The 21,496-nt window shown below is 48.0% G+C and overlaps 1 protein-coding gene across 2 annotated transcripts in view; it reads right to left on the bottom strand.

Moving 5' to 3' along the window:
* Window positions 1-21,496, bottom strand: part of LOC146197306 (uncharacterized) — a 525,739-nt gene that overhangs the window by 312,262 nt on the left and 191,981 nt on the right. Inside the window, exon 1 of one of the 2 annotated variants that reach the window (XM_084599122.1) lies at window positions 7,418-7,507. The exons of the other annotated variant lie outside the window; for it this stretch is intronic. The gene's annotated coding sequence lies outside the window, so the exon portion shown is untranslated. Of the gene's footprint in view, window positions 1-7,417; window positions 7,508-21,496 lie in introns of those variants that run through there. 2 annotated transcript variants of the gene reach the window in all.

Raw genomic sequence — 21,496 nt, 5'->3', positions numbered from 1 at the left:
GTCATGTTTGCTTCTCTTCTGAGTGCCGTGTCGTTAGGCTGGTTTAAGATGAACGATTACCAACACGCCCAGTCGTCAACCTTGTTATATCTCTGGTTTGGGACAGTTTACGGGGTTTAACGACCCAAAGCGAGTCAGGCTATATGAGAGAAGCCGTAGTGGAGGGCTCCGGAAATTTAAAACCGGGCTTCTTTAACGCGCACTTAATATTGCACAGCACACGGGCTCTTCGACTCCATCGAAAGGCAACCGCCGAGGCCGGGATTCAATCCCGCATTCTTGGGCATAATATATTAGTCGAGCGCCCTAACCGCCGCACCACCACGGAGGGGCACTTATCAACGTCCTTGAAAACCTGGTGAGCATTATAATAACTGGGGGCGTGTTAGAATCCAGTAAGTACGGTAAGCAGGGTATAGTGTCTTTAATAGAAACTTCGTGCTCTTCTTTCATGTTCATATATCACCAGCGTCAGTACAAAAATATAGAACAAAGCCTTACAAAAAAGTACAGTGCTGATAGTTTAGAAAGCAACTTGTTAGCCTTATCGTCTCACGATATATTGTAAGTAGGCATTTATTTTTCGATGTTTTCGTGCCACCTATCCGGCGCTTCCATGGGTAATTATCACTCGTTGTAACCAAGTTATAAATTATTTCAGACAATACGAACACGGGAACTCAATAAAAAAATAAAAATAAGAAGCTGCTCCTCCCGACGCGCGCAGTCGCATTACACGTGGTAAGCAATAACAAACAATACCACAAAACTCCAAGCGAGCACTAATCATTGAAGCCTTTAAAAATTATAGAAGTGTGAACCTTGCGGGCATCTGTTAGGGGACTGCAGAAATTAAAAGTACGCAACCTACCAATTCACAAGTCACAAACAACCACAATGTTGGCAATGGGGTCATTCTCATGCAGCGTATAAGATGGTACCTTTTTGTCCCACACCCCGACCCTCTATTTTTTTTTTTTTTTGCGAGCCTTTATTTCGTCTCAGATTTTTTATAACAAAACCTCCCCATCGACCACTCCCATGGCATCTCTCCTATCCGACGTTCACACAGCGCCTTGTGTTCGTACGCCGTCACAAAGAACGGGAAGCCTCTTCGTTGCATAAAAAATAATAGCGGGCTCGAGTAGCTATAGAGAGAGAGAGAGGACGATAGAAAAAAGGAACCGTACATTTGGAGGCGAAAGGGGTGAATGAGTTTGGGAAGAGACTGATCTATATATAACCGAAAGAAAACCTAAAAACAGCAGGTCGAAACTACGTATAGTTTCAAGCTCCCCTCAATTTTTGTATTTATTCTAAAGAGCGGCCTGGTGCACAGGCAAACATACAAGAGCAAAAAGGAGAGGGATGAGGGGGAAAGGGAAGGTGAAAAAAATGCTGAGGGGTGGGGAGGGGGGGCTTGGCCAGGGCGCCTGAGAACACAGCCCAGCGAGCACAAGAGCAGACTGGTGATGCGATGAGCAGAACTAACTCTGCAAACGAAAAAAAATAATTATAATAAAGCACAAGGGGATGGAACAGAAAAAAAAAAAATTTCCCGGACGCATAAAAAATACATAAGGGACGCGTTGGGTAGAGCCCCTTCAGGCCCAACCCTTCTGTTCCCAAAGAAGAGGGAGCATCGGGAAAAAAAAATAGCGATAGCAGAACGAGGGAAAGCAGTCCGGGAGAGAGAGGAGAGAAATAATCTTGCAGGGAGGAAAGCATGAGCGCAGACGCAACCAAATATTGTCCTGTTTTGCTATTGGCTCTTTCGTGACTCAAGCGAAGTGCAGAGTACAAACATGAAAACGAAATCGTGTTAGATGTTTGCCTGACCCAATAGGGAGACGGTGGGGAAACTGAGTAGAAAAAAATACGGACTTGCTTTGTTCCCCTGCTAGGAAATGGCACACATTTTTTTAATAAGAGACCGAGCTTTGAACTTTGTCAGCCAAGCCATTGAAAAGAGAAGTCTTGCCCGTGCACTTCCTATAAAAGTCTCTGTGTCACCGTGGGTACGCCGGTGCAACTCTGTGCATTCGTGGGAATCCCAAGAAGACGGTCAATCTATTTTTTTTTTATTTAAGCGTACACACCGAACCCGGAACAATAACCGGTCCGCCGCACCAAAGCACACCTGCTGTTCTGTAACATCGCCAATGTTAAGGACATCAAAACAGACGGAAATGAAATAAATACGAAGGAGCGCTGATATCTTGAGCAGGAAGTCTTCTTCCAGTTAAAATGGCGGACACACACACACACACACACACACACACACACACACACACACACACACACACACACACACACACACACACACACACACACACACACACACACACACACACACACACACACACACACACACACACACACACACACACACACACACACACACACACACACACACACACGCGCACGCACGCACGCACGCGCGCACGCACACACGCACACACGCACACACACACACACACACACACACACACACACACACACACACACACACACACACACACACACACACACACACACACACACACACAGTGAAGCTGTCTCCCTCATGTCATCTATTTCCGAGTCTTAGCCAAAACAAACAGCCCCATATATGTATGGTCTGCCTAGCATAATTATCCACCAGCAGACTGAAACAAGGTAACAGTAAAATTATTTACTGCACATTGGTCACTACCTTGACCCTTTGAGTGAATAATACTCAGCAGGCCCTTGAGTCACGTAACACTGGACGAATATCCGGATATGCGCCATTGTTCCACGCATCCTTCGGGATAACATGAGCCACGACCGCTACCGTTCTGTCTTTTTACCCGACTCAGATGCAAAGTGTCCCACAAGTCTTCCGGCTTTTCCTATGGACACCTAGTGTTTCTTATGCTGTGCAATATGATACTCTCCATAAGCCTACATCAATCCTGCTATCAACTCTGCAGAGTTACTCACAAGCTGCCTGCCTCCAGCCGACGCCCTATACTACATCCCTATCCCCTCCTTATCCCACCTTATTCCCTCGCCTTCCTTCCTTTTTTTTTTTTTATTCCTCGACCTTTGGCTTATTTTTTTCTGCATGCCACGAAACTGCGGGAGCAAGGAAGGCGGCTGTTTTGTCGCCGCTCCGATCCGTTGAAGTTCGTTAGGTGCTTCTTAAACTTCGAAGGAGGAGCATGGTCGGAGAAGGAAGGTGAGAGCGAAGAACACAACGCTTTCTTCGGCGTATTTTTTTATATCTTTTTTTCTTCTTACACGCAAGACGCTGAAGGCGGAGCGTTGCCAGGCGCTATGTCGAGAATATTCGAACACGAAGGGTACGTCAGGGGGCCAGCAGCCGTTGTAGCAACGCTGGAGGCACTCAACAGAAACCCATCGTGCCGCCTTCGCGTACTGGAGGAAAGGCAGTCGGCTTGTGAGCTCTAAAAACGTTACATGAGTAGATTAAACTACCCAAATCCCGCTACAGGTCACTGTAGTCAAGCTTGATTGCAAGTTTATAGGCTCGAACTTAGAATTATGCACAAACACCTTGGTAAGGTAAGCTCTCGTGTGTGACTGCCTTTGGTGCGACCGCCTGCGGCCTGTTGAAGCCGTGGCCTCATTTTAGTATAGGAAACTTGGCACCGATTACAAAAGTGGTTGCCGGGTTAGTAGCCTGGCGTTGTGCCAGAGATCTGACCTGTTAACCTTTTTGTGGAAAAAGTGGTTTTCGTGGGGAAATTATCATCAGGGGAGCATGAGAAACAACGCTGCTCCCAGGTTTGGTGACTCGTGTCTTAATCAGCGCACCAGCTCATCCTCTTTCGGCTTGTTTGTCTCTTAAGTACATCCTTTTTAATAATTTTAATAACGCTCTCTATTGTTGTGGCACTACTGATTAGCATTCACTGTGATGACAGGTCTAGTTAAGCCCCCCCGCCCACTGTCTCAGCAGCTCTCATGAAACTGGCTTTTTTTTTTTTTTTTTTTTTTTCAGATTCAACTACTACACGTACCATCGAATAAACGAATACGAAACCTTTAAGAATATCGCTTCGGAGTGGCAGGATCAGTGGAGACGCGGTCTCTACCGAAGAAAAAGTTTTCCGTCATTAAAACTGCCTTAAGTTTCATAATGTTTTTGCGACGATAAAAACAAAGAAAATAGAGAGAAGAAAAGAAAGTCTCAACCGCACTAACAGGCTCCTTGGCACGCCATCCGGATACTTCGGCCTCGGCAACGAGAACGGCTCTCAAAAGCTCTCGAAACAACGGAAGACAGCAAGAGAAGGATACGGACTGCGAGCACTTCTCGGCAGGCCTGATGGCGTGGCTCGACAGAACCGACAAGTGAGATGTCTTCTCGTTTGACGTAGACGCACCCACGCCCACATATACCCGCAATGACAACGGAGCACAGCGGGGGCAACAGTGCAAGGAGAAAAAAAAAAAGCAAGAATGCGACAAAAAGGCAACGCAGTCGTCAAGGGGAGCTCTCGTGGAAGCCGGAAGACAGCGCGTCGTCGTCGTCGCAAAGTCGCGCATTGCCGGACGGGCACCGCCCTCTTTCTTTCACGTGCGTGCGCGCGCACACACACCGCCGCTCCCCGACTGATGGGAGCTTATGTGAGGATCGCAGTTACGTCAGCCCCGCGTAGAGATCGAGCCATTCGCTGCTTCTGAGGTGGCTGCGCAGTTAGTAGTACCGAGAGAGGAGCTCAAACAGAGACGCAATGGATGAGCACGCCTCTTGCGCGAGCCGCACGTCGTCGGGAATCAGCGTTGGGCGCCAAACGAACTGCGCTGCGAGGCCTTTGCCTCTTGGTAGCCGGGAGGAAAAAGGGCAAGTCAGGTGCGGCCTATGAATCGGAAGTGAAGTATCCGTACGTCGCGACCGCATCCCTTCTGCGCTCAGCGAAAATGCGGCAACGGAAAGACGGTCCGGAGGTGATATGTATATAGGAGAGAATCGCAGAGAGTTGGGCTTGATTTCACTTCTTTTCTTTTCCTCGTTCACTATTGCTGGATAGGACTACCGTCAACTCTTCCGCGAAAGGTGAATGAACAGCGGCGGAGACAGGAGGCGATGATACGTGCGCGGTCGTTGATACTCCATCTCCGCGAATAGAGTTCTTGTTTTTCTCCATAATTCTGCCCTGGTCTGAGGTCGAGACTTCAGCGTCACAAATGCTTTCTGCAGTAGCGATGACGTCCATGATAAAGAATGTAATTATTTATTAATCAAAATAATGTTGAAAAGACCTTCGCAAAACTAAAAGGCAGCATATTTAGTTCGCTGAAGTTGGCAACCGTTTCATCGTGCCTGGCTTTGGTTGCGCCTCATCTCACTGTTTATACTGCCACCCTTTCTTTATAGGGCGTCAAAAGATCAAAGGGACGTAACGTGAATGCTGTGAACCAACCGGCTGGCAACAGTAGCCTTCTCTATATAATGCACCCGCATTACAGAAGGCTCACTTTACAAGCGCGGCTGGTGTGCAGTCCTTGATCTGAGGAAAGGAACTGTTGATTCGGCTTGACGGGAAAACGATTGGCAGTGGTTTCTGACACGACTTGAGTCTGGTGTAAACAAGAAAACAAGCTATAGATCCACAGTTGGGTACTGTAGAAGCGTAATCTCGTAGTGACACATATACGAAGTCAGCAGCGGTGTTTTTTTTTTTTTTTTTCTGGTTATTTGCCTCCAGAGCCTATATTTAGTCGATGTTATCAGCTTGCGCTGGCAGTACAGTGTCTTAATGAGACCTCGCGAGAACTTCTCGCAACACGTCACCGGATAGTCCTGGCCCTTGGAGCGGCCAGGACTAACGTTCCAAACTAACAGCAATGCTCGAGCAAGGTGTTTTGAAGAGCCAAGCAATCTTTGCGTCATATTGACGAATATAAGCACGCTCGGTACGTTCTCGCTAGTTGGCGTACACACCTCGCCGATATCAGGTCTATCGCGAAGGGTACGGCATCTCGAACGCGCGGCCTCTGGTTTTCTAGCCGCCGATGGCATCGAGAAAAGAAAAGTTCACCCGTGGCGGCGGCAGAGGCGCAAGCGAGAGCAAGGCAGGCGGTGGCATTGGCGCGCTTTTCCGGACCGGCGGGTCGGCACGCATCCATCTGGCTTTGTCACACGGAATTAGGAAGAGCGCGCGGCGCGCCTCGCTCGCAGAGAACGCCGCTTCCTCGCCCCTTTCGTTCGTCACGTCAGAAAACCGTCAGAGCCGGCCCACGCCTCGAAACGCACGCGAAACGCCACGCCTACGTAAGAAACGCGAAAACGCGCCCGCGAACAGAGCGACGGTCCGGCGACTTCGAGGCTCGCGCACGCGCCGCGCGCTCGCTGGTGGCGGACAGCGGGCGACCGGAAAAAGACGTGGCGGCGGCACCTCTATCACTGCCATCTTCCGAGCCGACACTCGGCCGCTGTCTTTGTTATGCGTCTGTCTCTGCTTGGCCGGTCTGTCCTTTCTCTCTTGGCCTCATCCTGGCCACCGGAAGAAACAAGAACGCAGCAAAGAACGGACTCTGTACAGCCTCTGAGCGGTTTCTCTACGGGTGCGAAACTGTGCGAGCACTTCTTCCTCACATCTCAGCTTAATGTATTAAATGGGGATTACCCAAGGTGTAGAAGGTGTCATTAAAGGCAGGAAATCATCCCAGCGCGCCGTCATAAAAGAACACTGATTTACCATTATCTTTATTTTGACGCCAAGTTGGTTTTATAAACGGGCGCCCAGTCAGTCAAGCTCAGCCTATAGTCTATAGTGTATGAGAACTAAAATATTGCAATTTGTGCACTACGCAACCCATCGAATTTTGTCAACTGTGCAGACACAAGGTGCATCAGCTGTCTACAGGCCGGAGATAACTTCGTAGAAGCGGCTCTCGCATGTTAAAACCAAGCGTTCTTTGACCATGTCTTCCTGCTGGTAAACTGTAAGATCAGGTATCATGAATAGTAGCTGGAAATCTTGCAAATCGGGCCCCTGCCTATCTCGTGGCTTTTCAGGCCAGGCTAAATTTTCATGGCTTCAGAACGTGACCCGTGCTCCGTGCCCGACGCGGTCATCCTCATTGTCGCAATACCTGGCAGCGTATACAAATCACAGGAACAGTAATTGTATCGCCCGTCGCGTTTCTCTTCAAATTTATGCCTATGTATAAAACTGATTTACTCGGTTACGCTTAACTTCTTTTGTGTTTCAAGGAAAACAAAGCAGAATGATGAATGCCCGAGGCAAACCCTGAAAGCCATATATTCTGGCCCCGTTTCGTGTTCCAGTGACATCGCGTTTAGTGGAACGCCGCGCGGCTTACAGGTGTTTTCTTTCGGAGAAAATTAGCGGCGCGGAAGAAATGCGGGAAGCATCAAGCGAACGCCTCCTCCCTCGCTCCCCCATCAGTCGTTACTTACACGTTCTCATTACCGGAGTGGCCAGGAAACGTCAGCAGCAGCGGCAATTCAAAGCAACGCTTAGACAGCTGTTCCTCGCCCCAAGTACAGCCAAAGAATGATAAGAAGAAAGAATACCGCGCAGTAGTCGACAAAAGAGAGGCCGCAGTCACCGCCGTGCGCGCGCGCGTGTATAGATGCTGCGACTCACTTTTCACGAGACTCGCGAGATAAAACAAAAAGGGACGCTCCGGAGCTAGAAAATGGTACGGTCACGTGACACTGCTAACGATCTTTGACGGCATCCGGGAACGTCTGACGTCACTGGTTACTCCTGCGTGAGCGTTTCTGGCGTCGTCAGTTCTTAATTTTAGTTTTCGAATTCTAAATATGAAGCCTTCTTGAACATGTCTCGGATAACGTGCATTTAAATTGCCTCTTCTCGTTTATACTAGTACAGGTTTAGTCATGACGTTTTTATAACTCCGTCTTCATAGCTGATAGATTGTCCTGCGCTACAATTGACTATACAAATCACACAGTAATCAATAAACCATAGATAGTATCATATGCAGTCGCTTAGTGTATTTGAGCTACATACAGTCGGCAAAACATATAGACGGAAAGAAAAATATTATACATGGAATATGAAACATTCACAGCTGATGATTACAATTCGTGTGACGAGGTATGCATGAGTTGGCAAATAATCTAAAATTGCAAATAGCGAAAGGAAAATGTCCGTGTTCATCAAGAAATCGAACGAATCAAAGAGCGGATTTTGAAATTATTCGGATCGAACTAAATATATTATAAACTTTTCGAATATATTTCGAAAAATTGGCATGAGGTTTGAATAAGGCCTGCCGTAGTATTTTTCTTCGGCGAATGTTAAAAGGACAGGGTCTACATCGCCATTGCTTAAAACCAGACGTGAACACAGTCGAGAGGCGGCATCCTATCGCTTACACTAAGCAATTTCGAAACGATATTTCGGCCAGTGTGATATGTAGCACTGTTCCATTGCACCAGTCGAAGCAAATAAAATGGCGGCCTTTAATTGAACTCTTATTCGGTTTCTCTTATTCTCAGAGAACTGTATCGTTGAGAGAACGGAATCATGCAGACAGACAACCACGAGGAGAAGAAAAACTGCGGCACCCTACCGTTGAGAGATCGGGATTACACCTCCTATACAACGATCAGTACGTATGTGATGAGCTGTCCAGTACCAGTGATCAGTTCATGTGGTAGCGTTCATAATGCTGTATACCATGGCACATGAGAGCGGACAACGTCAAGTTGACAAATATATGCCCTGTGACGCCTGACCTCGGAGCCTCGCTCGCGCCCGGGGGTGTCGCAGTAGCCTATTTCCTTTACTTATCAGTAAGAAAAACCGATTTTCCCCCCCCCCCCCCCCCCCCCCCCCCCTCTCTTGCAGCTACGCATCGCTCGCGCTCTCCTTTTAAGAGCTCGCCGCCGAAGCGACAAACCTTGCCGGGGCGTTGATTTGCGCCGAGTTGGGGGCCAGCCTAGGACGAGTGAAGGAAGAGCGGAAAAATGAATAGAAAGAGGAGGCGGCGCTTTCGATTCGTGAATGCCGCCTTCCTCCGACGTGGATTGATGAAGAATGGCGTGTCAGGGTGAAATCGAATGCGCCCGCAGCGACGACTGCGCCGCGGGAAAATGTCCGAGGGGAATTATTTCGTTTTCCGCTTTCTTTGGTCCTTTGGCCGAATCGCCACCTAGGAGTGCCCGTAGCGAGGTGCTTTAATGTTGCACAATGATGCAGAGTGCACGGGTTGCTTTGCGTGCCAATAGCCCTCGATCTCGCACGTCTCGTACGGTGCTCTCCGCGTTTTACCCCGGTGCAAGGTACCGTGCAATCGGCCTGGACGAGGATTACTGGGAGAACAGCTTCGGCTCCGCCCTGGAGAACGCGCGTAATTGGTTTTTGAAAGCATTGCGCTAAATCTTCGTGCAGCACTAACGTCGAGAAGCCGCGGCGCGATGACCTGAAACGTAAATCACGTACATCCTGACATTTTCCGCCCGAAAACAAAAAACAAAAGGAAACATCAAATTTAATTCTCCGTTCGGATTAAGCAGCGGTTAAGCCTTGTTTCGATTCTTATACAGGCACGTATGGTGACTTAAACCATTATCCTGTTCATTTTGATAGAGCCCCTAACAACTTACAACTCCATAGATGGCGTTCAGCTAAGAACAGCGTAAAAGGAAAGAAACGAATCGTAGCAGCAGTCTCTTTAAATGCGATATTACGTTCGCGTGACACATTTCTGGAGTTCGCATTAATTAATTTTTCGGTTTACCAGCCTCGCATAAATTTTTCCAAGAAACCCAGTTCAGAGCTACTATATCTTATTTCAGCCGGGAAAGCCCGCGGCTATACATCTTCGTCACGGTTCATTAGAAAAGTCTTAAATGCGTGCGCGTTACTGGACTCCTCTAAATGGAAATTCTGCGTTCGCGTCAAAAGTGACGGCGGCAGGGCCTGGTTTGCAAGTACGCTTGATTTAAGCTCGAAGTTACCGCTTGAAGTTGCTCTCCCTCCCTCAAAACAAACGTCGCAGCCTCTGTTTGGAACAGTGCCGTGTGTTTCTATAGGAACAAATATAATAGCAAGTATCTAAATGGTGTTTTCTCTAACGGTGTATTCTCTAAGGGTGATCGGTACGCGTCGAAACTATATTGAATGGTGCTACCAATTTCTGACGAATCGGCAAAGTCACGCGAGCATATCTACACAGGCCCACCGCGAAATGCCATATGGACCAAAAAACAAAATCCGCACTACCTAGTAGATAAAAGGGAAGGCGAAACAAATGCACGAAATTGCGATTAATATGTTACGATATTAGGCCAAGCAACAAATGCGCATGTACCGTCTTTATTAAAAGTAGACGGTTCGTTGTGTGTTGCCAGAATTTGGTTTGGCTTGGTTTGGTTTCTGGGGTTTAACATCCCAAAGCAACTCAGGTTATGAGAGACACCGTAATGGAGGACTCCGGAAATTTCGGCCACCTGGGGTTCTTTAACGTGCCCTGACATCGCACAGCACACGGGCGCCTTTTCGCCTCCATCGAAAAGCGGCCGGCGAGGCCTGGATTAGGGACTTAGAAATACTTCGGCGCTCTATGAAATGCGTTAGGAACAGACAAGCATAATGTACTGGACGGAGGAGGAGGAATAAGCAAGTTTATTGTCGATATATATGTGTATATAGTAAAGAAAGTAAAAAGAAAGTAGAGAAAAACAAATTATAGGGCTTAAATGCCTGTTAAGGTAAATGCCTAGACTAAAATCTGCACAAGAAGATATTCTTTGTTAGGTGTAAACAGGGTATTGTGCGCGACTGCGCGTGACAGCAGCCGACTTCATGCTCCGCAGCAGGACTCCACGCGCATTTCTGGAAATCCCAAGTTGTGCAGAGTTGAGACGGCCAGGGCAGGAGAGGAGGGAGTGATACAGCAGTTCCTACTCTGTCAGCTGTTGTGCGTCTGTTATCTGGTCATGAGAGCTGTGATCTGTTTGCATTCGACAAGAACTGCTCGGTGTGATCAGTCAGCCACCTGGCAGGTAGGTATGCGCAGAGTACGTACAAGATGGCGAACGTGCACTGGCTCTCGCGAAAGCCGCAGAACATTCGAAAAGTGAGTTTAGTTCTCCATCATCATTCCTATGGCGCTACAAAGAGTGCAGCTTAATGATAACGGCCAGAAACTGAATATTTTTCTTTCCTTCGCAGTCGGCTAACCTCACCGAGCAAACGCGTAGTCAATAACCACTACCATGCGGTGAAACGAGCATTCTTATCTTCCGTTCTCTCTCCGTTTTCCGTCTCCCTCTCTCCTTGTGGCATAATCTGACGCTCCCGCTTACGGAACGTTCAGCTCTAAGGAAGCACAAAAGGCATTCTTAGGATCCCAAGCAAACGCACGCCCCGAACGATGAAGGAATAAATATAGGAATAGAGGAGAACACCTAGCGTTTGGTAGAGGAGGGTCCGCACGGAGAGGGCCACTAAGAAAATAACCGCGAACAAAGGACTGTGGTGAGGGAAAAAGTACAGAAAGCGGATCGAAGTGTATCCCCTCCTGCTGCTTAACCGAGTGGCCACGCGTCGCAATTCCAGAAAGGCGCCGTGAGAGGCAGCTACGGATAAAGAAAAAGGACGCCACGAAAGAGACCAAAGAACGCGCCCGAGACAAACCCCGCGAGGTCGAAATAAAAATTAGCAACCTAGCGGCCGCGCTCTTCTTAACGCACAAGAAATACCAGAGACTTCGCCCAGAAGCAGCGAGAGAAAAAGAAGCCCGACAAGTGGCGCTTAGCTAAGCCAAGCACGCCTCGCTTCGCCTCTACTTTCTTACGCGAGCGAACACGCGAGGCCCCCAGTCACCGCAAGAATCAGGCAAAAGAAAAACACGAAATCGGAGAGAAAACGATGGAGGGAGCAGGCGCACAAAAGATGGAGCGAACAAACGAAGAGGCCGCGCAGCCGCTTAGGGAGGAGGCGAAATCCATTTTGAGCCAGCTACGCCCAGATTTTTCGAAGCCACTTGGCCAGTCCCTCCTTCTTGGCGCGCGCTCATCTCCGATCGCCCTCTTACAAAACTGCCTCCGACGTGCACTCGCTGGAATTGAGTCCCATGCGGGACTGCCCCGGTCGAAGGAGAAAAAGAAGCCGAGTGGTCCTTCCCAGTCTCATTCCAATTTAATACGGTGGCAGAACAGCAAATGACAAAAAGAAAAAAAAAAAAGAATTCGTGCGAGGTCAAGTGCGCCTGGTCACGCACTCGGGGAGCGTTTATCATTGAATTCCACCTCAAAGAGCATGAAGTGTCTATTAGTTAGGGAATGTTTAGGTTCGTACACTGCGGCAATAGTAAGAAGAGTCGAAAATTCCGTCTCTTCAAGCTTCGTGACTTCCTCCCCCCCCCCCCCCTTCCCCTCTTCTTCCTCCTCGTCGCTGACGGGTCTTTTTGGCGCATGCCAATAGCATAACTTTTTGCCTCAGTCGTGATTTCCATTAACAATGCCATCTTATGAGAGGTGACGCAAACGTTTTACTTTTAAGCAATAGGAAAAAAGTGGGTTAGTGGAAATTTATTCATTGTGTGGTACAAAAGGTTGAGAAGGCAAGAGCCTTGGATCCGGTCTGAGACCCGATGCCCTGAAGAAGAGATGTCGGTATTGACTAAACTAACAAGAGTTGACTAAGCTCCAACTGTGAGACTATGGCACAATGAAAATTAGGAGATGCTTATGTAAGGAAGAGGTTGTTAGAGGAATATGGGGGAGGCCATCGCCCTGCAGTGGGTGTAGTCAGGGCGATGACGACGATGATGTAGCATTCTTAATAGTTAATGCGAAAGTATTCTGTACATACATTATGTGTTGTTGCTAAGCGATGGTTTATTTAGTGATGCTAATTAGCAGTGCTAAAAAGTAAGGCCAAGTAATAGTGATATTTGTAGTGCGAAGTAGGAAGGTAGCGAAGTAGCGCTATTAGTAATTGTTAGTACTGAGTCCTGACAATCAATGATCTGAATTTCAATTCAATGGTTTTCTTTCTTATGAGGCACTTCGCAATGGTAGTTGAAGAACGCCGCAACCCGTGACGTCTTCACTGCGCTGACCAATAAGAGAATTTCATTATGTATACCCCAAGGGTTACATAATGAAATGATGGGGTTAGATAATGAAATAATAGCGCGTACTCTACCGTTATTCCGTTAAAACGCGCCATCGGCGAAACTGTTGCGCGCCCATCTAAGGCCGTATTATACCATGTTGTAATAGAGCATGGTGCATGGTATAACGCCGCTATTGCACCATGGTGCGTGGTGTAATGACGTGTAGGCCATGTGATGCTAAACTGAGAAAAGAGGAGGACGAGGAGAACAATGCTGCTTTACGCCTGCGTCAGGGTCTGGTTAGGGTTGACTGCTGGTTTCCTGATATCCGAAGGAAATAACAGTTCAGGATGAAGGGAGAAGATATCGGAAGTAGAGAAAGGCAAAAACGTACGATATACACAGCACGTGTTGGGCATCTACAAGAGTCATTAATTCAGTAGTCATTTTTTCGTAGCTTACCAGCTAGCAGCGAATATTGACGCAGATGCCTGATGCTAAAATTAAACTTGATGCTCTGTACGTAATCCAGGTTATCATAGTTTAGCTTCTTGTGGAGGGCTACTGAAGATTCTCGCCACTACGATGGGCAAGGCTCAGCATTCTAGCTGAACACTACAACCCAGTGCCCAAAAAAATGAAACTGGGGAAGGTATCAGGCAAAGGATGCACCCACAAAATTTCGCACCTGCAGCCTAAATGCTTACTCATTTCTCCTGCCAAATCAAGTTTATCTCATTAAGCAGATAAATGATGGTTGGTTGGTTTGTGGGGTTTAACGTCCCAAAGCAACTCAGGCTATGAGAGACGCCGTAGTGGAGGACTCCGGAAATTTCGACCACCTGGGGTGCACGTTAAAGAACCCCAGGTGGTCGAAATTTCCGGAGTCCTCCACTACGGCGTCTCTCATAGCCTGAGTTGCTTTGGGACGTTAAACCCCACAAACCAACCAACCATCATTTATCTGCTTAATGAGATAAACTTGATTTGGCAGGAGAGACACATTGGAAGGAAAACACTGATGAGCCGCTGTCGTCTGTTTCACCAGCTGCAATGCCGCACATGCCAGGTTCGAACGACAGGATATCAGCCGCGTCATCGCAACCCGTTCTGACATACTTCATCCTTGCATCATTCTACATCCTTAGCCAGCTTCCAAACCACTGCTAATGGAACACTGCTGCGGGTAGTCGAAGAGAGCGCTAAAATATTTCAGGAAATAAAAATTAATTAAAAGCATTGAGTATCCTGCCAGATGAGGCACACAGGCTAAGTCAGTAAGGCGGAGGAGTTCGGCGGAGGCAGAAAAAGATGCTGCGTGGTGAGAAGACTGCAGGAAATGGGCTTTGCTGAGTCGAACTTGAAACAACCCATTCTGCTTTCGCGCGTTGTTTTCTGGCAGACGAAGCTTCGAGACAGACGTCCCCTGAAGTGCCCTCTAAAAGGCCGCAAACGCCACCTGACGGACGCTTACTCATCCACACCGAGTCCTGCGCACGCTGTCCGGTGGCTTTTAATGGTGCGGGCACAAGGCTAGTTGCTTGCAAGGCAACACACGTTTTGCAGCCGTTTCTTGATGCGTGGCATTAAAAGTGAAGATAAGGAAGAGCAAAGCCGACACATACTGGAGTTTTATAAAAAAAAAAAGTCAATGAGAAAGAAAAGTGAATGAAAAATGACGGTTTCGCTTCTGTTTTTTATCGCAACATCGCCTCGTCCAAGTGTCCAGTGGAGGCGGCGAGTAAGAAGGGCCAAGGGGGTTTCGTTAATCTTGACAGGGCGAAGCATGTCACTCGTCGCTATGCGTACGGGAAAACGTGAAAGCTTTCTCGCGCCACGGCCCGTCGGGGACATCAAACCGCGCTGTTGGTTTCACAGGTCGCCTGTGACGTATATGCACCGAGATGCGCTCAGCAGTGATGGAGGCAGCAGCAGCAGCAGGGCGTATACTAGCGGTCGTCCGTCGGTGGCGGTACTACTCTTCGAAGAAGACGAACGGCTGGCTGGAAAGTGGCGGATCGGCTCCCTCCCCACTCCGCCCCTCCACATTTCTCTCGCAGTACTGAAGAGACAGCGAATTGAACCGTCAAGCGAAGGCGTACACACGCACACATCGCCGCTGCTGTAGTCTCGCCGTTGCTTGACCGTTCGGCAGCGGCCAAGTTTTGCATGTGAGGAAGGATGGATGGTACAGAAGCGCTGCCCCCGCGCGGCGGTGTGCTCTCCTCCGAAGCTTGTCGCCTCGCACGCTGCGAGTTTTAATGCGCCCCGAGGTTGATGAATAACCGGCTGAGGGCGAAATGAAGCACCAACGCGCTGCGTTCGCAGGCTCTCTCTCTCTCTCTCTCTCTCTTTCTCTCTTTTTCCGACACAGAGCTTTCGTTGCTCCATGCTTTGCCGGAGGGCTATGTACGACTCGACGCACACGCGTAGCTGATCTCCGCCGAGCCGATACGCGGAGAGACGAGTGTGCCGGCTTCCTCGCCTCTTTAATAATAGCCAACGTCACGCGGACCGCGGTAGCGTGACGTCGGACACCGTGAAGGAACAGCCGCTGACGTCCTGTTTCTTTGTCTCATAGTGTATCCGTGATGAGAAAACACCATCAGCAGTGCCACCGTATGCTGTACAGTACTCGAATGCGTGGGAAGAACAGAGGCACAGTTCTTATTGCTGTACAATGCTGACTCTGAGTGCTAGCGACGCGTTGTGATCAGGTAGCAATGACAAAGCAAACGCTCATTGTTATCTCGTAGTACGTTTCGAAACTAACGTAAAGAGGGCTGCAAACCCTATAGGCTGACATAGTAAACATTTGACAAACGAAACTATGTCGGCGCGAGCTCGGCGTCATGTCCTCGCTTCGTTAAAGCAAATGCAATCAGAATTCCGCCGCAGCGCTGAAATGGAAGCGGTGTTTCCAAGCGGCCGCAATCAATCCTTGGGCGTCCATATGCGACGAACCTGCTGCACCAATTTTGTAACAAAAGTATTAGATAAACCCTCTCATGCATTCAGACGTCCCACGCCAGTGCACGAGATTACACATAGCCATTTTCATGCCCATCTACAGTGTCGCAAAAGTCAGGGCCGCGTATTAGCCGCTACACTTCACCGTCCGCCTTTTGGAACGGTTCACCGGCGTTTTGAAGGAAGCCCTGTCGCAAGCGAGCGCGGGAATAAATCTTCAAGAACAGCCTTGAGAATGACAAGCACTTCGCCGGAGAGATCTATCAGAAGAACAACAAGAAAGAGCAGAAAATACCAAAGGAAAAGCAAGAATAAAACGTTGGACGGGCGCGCCTTTGTGGGCACATCGGAATCAAGGTTCCATTCGGGGATTGATGCGCGCTCTGATCTCCAAAGGAAAGGGGAAGTCCGCTCCCAAACCCTCGGCTGCCTCGCCTGTGTGCGTTAGTGTGCGCGTGTGTGCATAACACGTAGTTATAACGTAGCTCCCCTCCCAGCATGCCGAGCTTGTCCGTGCGCGCCCGCTTCAGACTCCTTTGACGGCGTCGGCGTTTTCAAGGTTTCACCCAAGATTGATCCCGCGCCGCCGACGTCGCAGCCTCGGCCGCCGCCAGTCCCGCGCACCGTCTGGTTAGGTTTGCATTTTTTTTTTTTTGCGCGCACTGCCCTTTTTGATATTCCTCGCACGAATGTCAGCACGGAAGAGTCGGGGAGTCAGTCTTAAACACTGTATATGCTTCATAACCAAGTTTTTGTGTTATGGGCCCTTAGCCTTGTCTTTTGATTCGCGCCTTGTACTACACGGAGTAGCTAGCGTATAGTGTCAGCCCGGAATAACGTTTCGCGCATACAAATTTCCGCTAACTTGAACGCGCCGGGTTTTAGCAGAACTGCCATGACAGATAACAGGGAGGAAACGGGGCCTTTACTTGAAAACTAAAAGAGAGCGGGAAAGGGAGCGGGAATACAGCGAAAGAAAAGAAGTTCCGCAAAGCAGCTTTCCTTTAATTCTTTTACTTTTTATTTTATTTTTCTTGTTATCTTTATCGAATTTCAATTTCCGATCTATATTGTATATGTGTTTTTTTTTTGTTTGCTCTACTCAGCGATTGGTAAAAACCTTCGCTGATATTATTAATACTTCATTATCCGCGCCTCTCGCGTAAATGTGATGTACTACATATATATACATATAGCGATCAAGCGACACAAGTAAATTGAAAACAATCATTTCATACCACTGCCCATAGTCAGGCGTATTTGTTCTCGATACTACAATTACTGTCAGCTGTAATCTGAGCCTTTAGTCAGTGCTGAAAACTAACTATTACGTTAATCGGCCGAAATGCTTCGCTCGCACCTCTGTCACTTCTCTTTAACGGTTTTTATTCATAGATCAAGGATTTCAAGAACTGCGCTTAGGAAATTTACCAATATGAGTCCCGACTTGCTAAGTTGCTCGCTTTTTAGGGCTCGTCGCCGCCGAGCATTTGCGAATATTAAGCATTCAAGGACGGACATTTCCAGGAAACGTTTTCTCCAGCTGCTTGGCGAGGGAGATGGTGGCCGAGCTTCAGCTCAGCGTGCAGGTCGCCGCCAACGTTGAGAAGTATAAGGGAATTCGTGCACTGAAACCAATCACATTAGCATATTACAGAAGCAATTAATTATGCACTCGTGATGAGTTACAGGTAAATGTTGGCTCGCTGTAAGAAAAGAAATCAAGAACAACCTAAACATCTGCTTCTACAAAAGAAGACTTAAGCATACCACCTAGACTTTTCTTCAATTTCGCAATCAGAGCGATCGTTGGTGACGAGCCATAAGATGACGTACTTGAGCGGACGTCTAAAAGCGTGCTTGCCATTTGCATTTAGGCGAAATTGTGCCGCCAGCCCAGCGGGGCGCGTTCTTCTTCTTCTTCTTTTTTTTTTTTTTTTTGTCTTCTTCACTTTGAATTTTCTCTATCTCGTGTGCATGGCTTTATCTTCCTGCTTCCTCATACTTCCCAGCTCTTAATCTCCCTCTATTCCAAACTTCTTGCAAAACATCGTTGCCTCATATTAACCGCCGTCACATTGTTACCTGATGGGGCAAGTACGGGTGAGGGGGTAAAAAAAAATAAATAAATAAATATATATATATATATATATATATATATATATATATATATATATATATATATATATATATATATATATATATATATATATATATATATATATATCGCCCTCATTTATCGTGCAAGACGGCTTTCCAGCGCTACTTCCATCCTTGTCTAGACAATCGCAGTAGTGACGTTACTAATATTTAGTGACTATACTGAACGTTCAGAAAACCTCCGTTGATTGGAGAGAAAGAGGCATATGGAGCCTCTCGCAGACAGCGTGGGTGCACTGCCTATCATACTGCAAGGAGTTGCGTATAGAGCGATGCGCTCCACATTACCTTTTCTATGCAAAGCACTCGAGGAGATTCACACGTGAAAAACTTACGTCTACGTCTCAATGAAGTGTTTGGAATAGCGCCAGCCAAAATACGGGAAATTTATTTTTCAAGACACGAGGAAAACTGCACAAAGTGATGAGATGCATTATATCGGGTTATGCAACTTTTTATGAAGCTCACCCGGACTGTAAGCAGGTGCCCCTGACAAGCTCCGAACGCACGAAGTGACGATGGGCAGTGATAGATTAAGAAAAGACGAAAGGGCGGAACTATGGAAATGTGACGACTGAAGAAACCAGGTAGGAAGCCTTAACACGCAGTGCAATGACAATGGCCACGCTCCCGTGCGAGCGTGAAACGCAAGCAGGTTGAGCTCACAGCCGAAGGAATGAAACGCATATCGCCCTGTAAAAGAAAAACGTCTTCGAGGTCAGAGACGTTGACCCGGTATAGCGCAACCCCGAACGCGGAACCAAGTATATAAGGCACACCGGCGGCAGGTATATATTCTCACACGCGAGCTTCTCTATACACCTCCCATTGCAGCAGCGTCCGCGGGCGGGGACCATGTAGAGGCCGTAAGCATGCAAATCCAGCGTGACCGAGAGATTATACGCGGCTGTATATATACCATGGGAACAAGCTGTTGTAATGGCTGACGCCGCGCCTCCTTTCTCGCTTCCGACGAGGATTGCTACGTAAGAAACACACTGTCCCAAGGGAGATTAACACAGAGTGAGAGAAACTAGGCAGGAACCGCGGCAAAACACGTTTCCAATGCGAAAAACCTGCCACGGCTGGTCCTTAGACGCGTCAGCGTGCATGCAGAGGCGTGGCGTGCGCGCGAGCGAGCAAGAGAAGCTGGCGGTTTTTATTGCGCTGTTAGATCGTGCGTGCGTATGACGGGCCCGCAGCGTCTTGTATATGTCCCACCTCGTCGAGTCGTCGAATAAAACGGGAACTTATGTGCGACATGTACCAAGAAGGTGGACAACCCTCTGCGGCAACCTCAGGTCACGACGTATGAATCCAGGCGTAAACAGAGAAAACTTAATGCTGCCAGGGTAACGTTTCAAGTATTTCTGCTCGCTATAGTAATATTGGGGTCAAGTGCGTACCTCAGGGTACAACGTACTCGCATTCATGACACCTTCTCCACTTGTCTTTTTTTTTTTTTTTTTTTTTTTTTTTTTTTTTTTTTTTTTAAGCAGGAAGCCCGAAACAACAACCAACTTACACCATGCTTCTTTTTTGGACGCAGCGCTTATGCGCCAGTTCGGTCGAACCACGTCTCCGTTGTTGTCGGCGCAACCGAGCGAAGGAGAGACCTGAGCCAAGGAAAATTCCTCAGAAGAAGATAAAGAAGAGGCACGAGCTCTGCGCTCCTAATCTTGCTTAGAATTCGTTTTTTTTTTTCTTTCTTGTATGCTGTAACAACCTTCCTATACTCTTCTTAGCGCCGCGACAATGAGCCTGAGTGCATGAGGGGGTCTGCCGAGATTCACCTCGGAATAGATTGTACGCGCGTAAATGCGGTATATGCAGGAATATAGGCTCAGAGACCTCGTTCTTGCGCTTTTCCCAGGTTCTGGCGCACTGTATTTTCTTGCGGTTTGTTGCCGCGCGTTCAAGCTTTAGCGGGACGAAATAAATGTTTAAATAATCTACCTCTATCTGCTCTGTCTCTCTCCGTAGCAGGGTGGTACGATGAAGACGGGAGTTATTAAAACAGAGAAACAAAATATTAAGTTTTAAATGCCGTATGTTTGCGCAACCGGCTGGCAGCCCACTTCCCGGCTGAAAGAGGCGACAAGTTTTACGCGTGAGAAACTGCGGCGGCGACAAAAACCAAGAAGGAACGGCCCCAAGAAGAAGCAGGCGGCGGTCAGCAATCATCACCTCGTGCAGGCGCAAAACGCGAACAATGCGACAGGGCGCAAGATAAACTGTAGCCGCCGCCGCCGCCAGCCGAGCACGCATGCTTCTTGCGCGCGGCGTTCACTTCCGTGGAAGCTCCGAGCATCACGCTTGACCCGGGAGGGAAAATACCAGCCACAGGACTTTCTGTCCTTCTTTCTTTATCTTTCCTTACTCACTGCTTTCTGCGGAGCCTGTTTCTTATGTCGTTCATTTCTTGTCTACTGAGAACACACAGTCCCGGAAGAAAGAGGCGCAGGAGAAACACCGTGGCAACTTGTATTTACCCGCGACGCTTGCGAAGCGTTGAACGCTCTTTGCGACTGCGGGCGGTCGACAGCGAAGCGTCGTCGACCGCACGTGTATTTTTCAAGCGTTTTGTAGATAGCGGCAGTCTCGCTCACACTACGATTCCGAATCTTATACTGATCATATACTTCAGAAGCGTGGAACATAATTTTCTTTTGAAATTTCGGCGGACGAGGCTGTGGCAACAGTAATAAAAACACAACTTCGATGCATGAGCCGTATTCGCATATACTGAAGCACTGAGGTCGTACTTTTCGTCGTTAAAAAAGAAATAAAAAAGAACAATAACAGCCTGCAATGACGTCAACTACTTGTAGCGAAATTTTAGCAAGCGGTGACCCGTTGAGTGAGCTCAAAAGAAGTATCTGTATATTTCTCGAGGCCCGCAATAAAATAGCTGTTAATCCCACCTGCAATGTTGCCAAACGACGGCAGCAGCTTTCAAAAGAAAAAGGTATTGGACCAAGTCCGGCTAACATGCAATGCGAAGGAATAGGGACAAATGCAACAACAGATGACAGGTGATGATGTCCTCCCTTGTACCCATTTCTTCGTACAGTTACGCATCGTTAGCTATGCCGAGCACACTATACATAGCCCATCCCGCCATTCTTGCTAAAGCTGAACTAGTACACACAATTTCATATATAAGCGCGAAACAGGATTCGGACAAAAGCATACTGCTTGTGAGACGCCAACAGTGGCCACACACAATCCAAGACGCTCATAAGGTGTAGGACGTCAGAGACACGAATTCGAGCACAATTTCAGTGTCGACTGCGTTACCAATATA

This window comes from Amblyomma maculatum, chromosome 3 (genome assembly GCF_055883805.1).
Source record: "Amblyomma maculatum isolate TAMU_Amacu chromosome 3, ASM5588380v1, whole genome shotgun sequence".
NCBI lineage: Eukaryota > Metazoa > Arthropoda > Arachnida > Ixodida > Ixodidae > Amblyomma > Amblyomma maculatum.
The sequence above is the reverse complement of the archived record's forward strand: the minus strand, read 5'-3'. Positions and strand labels throughout refer to the sequence as shown.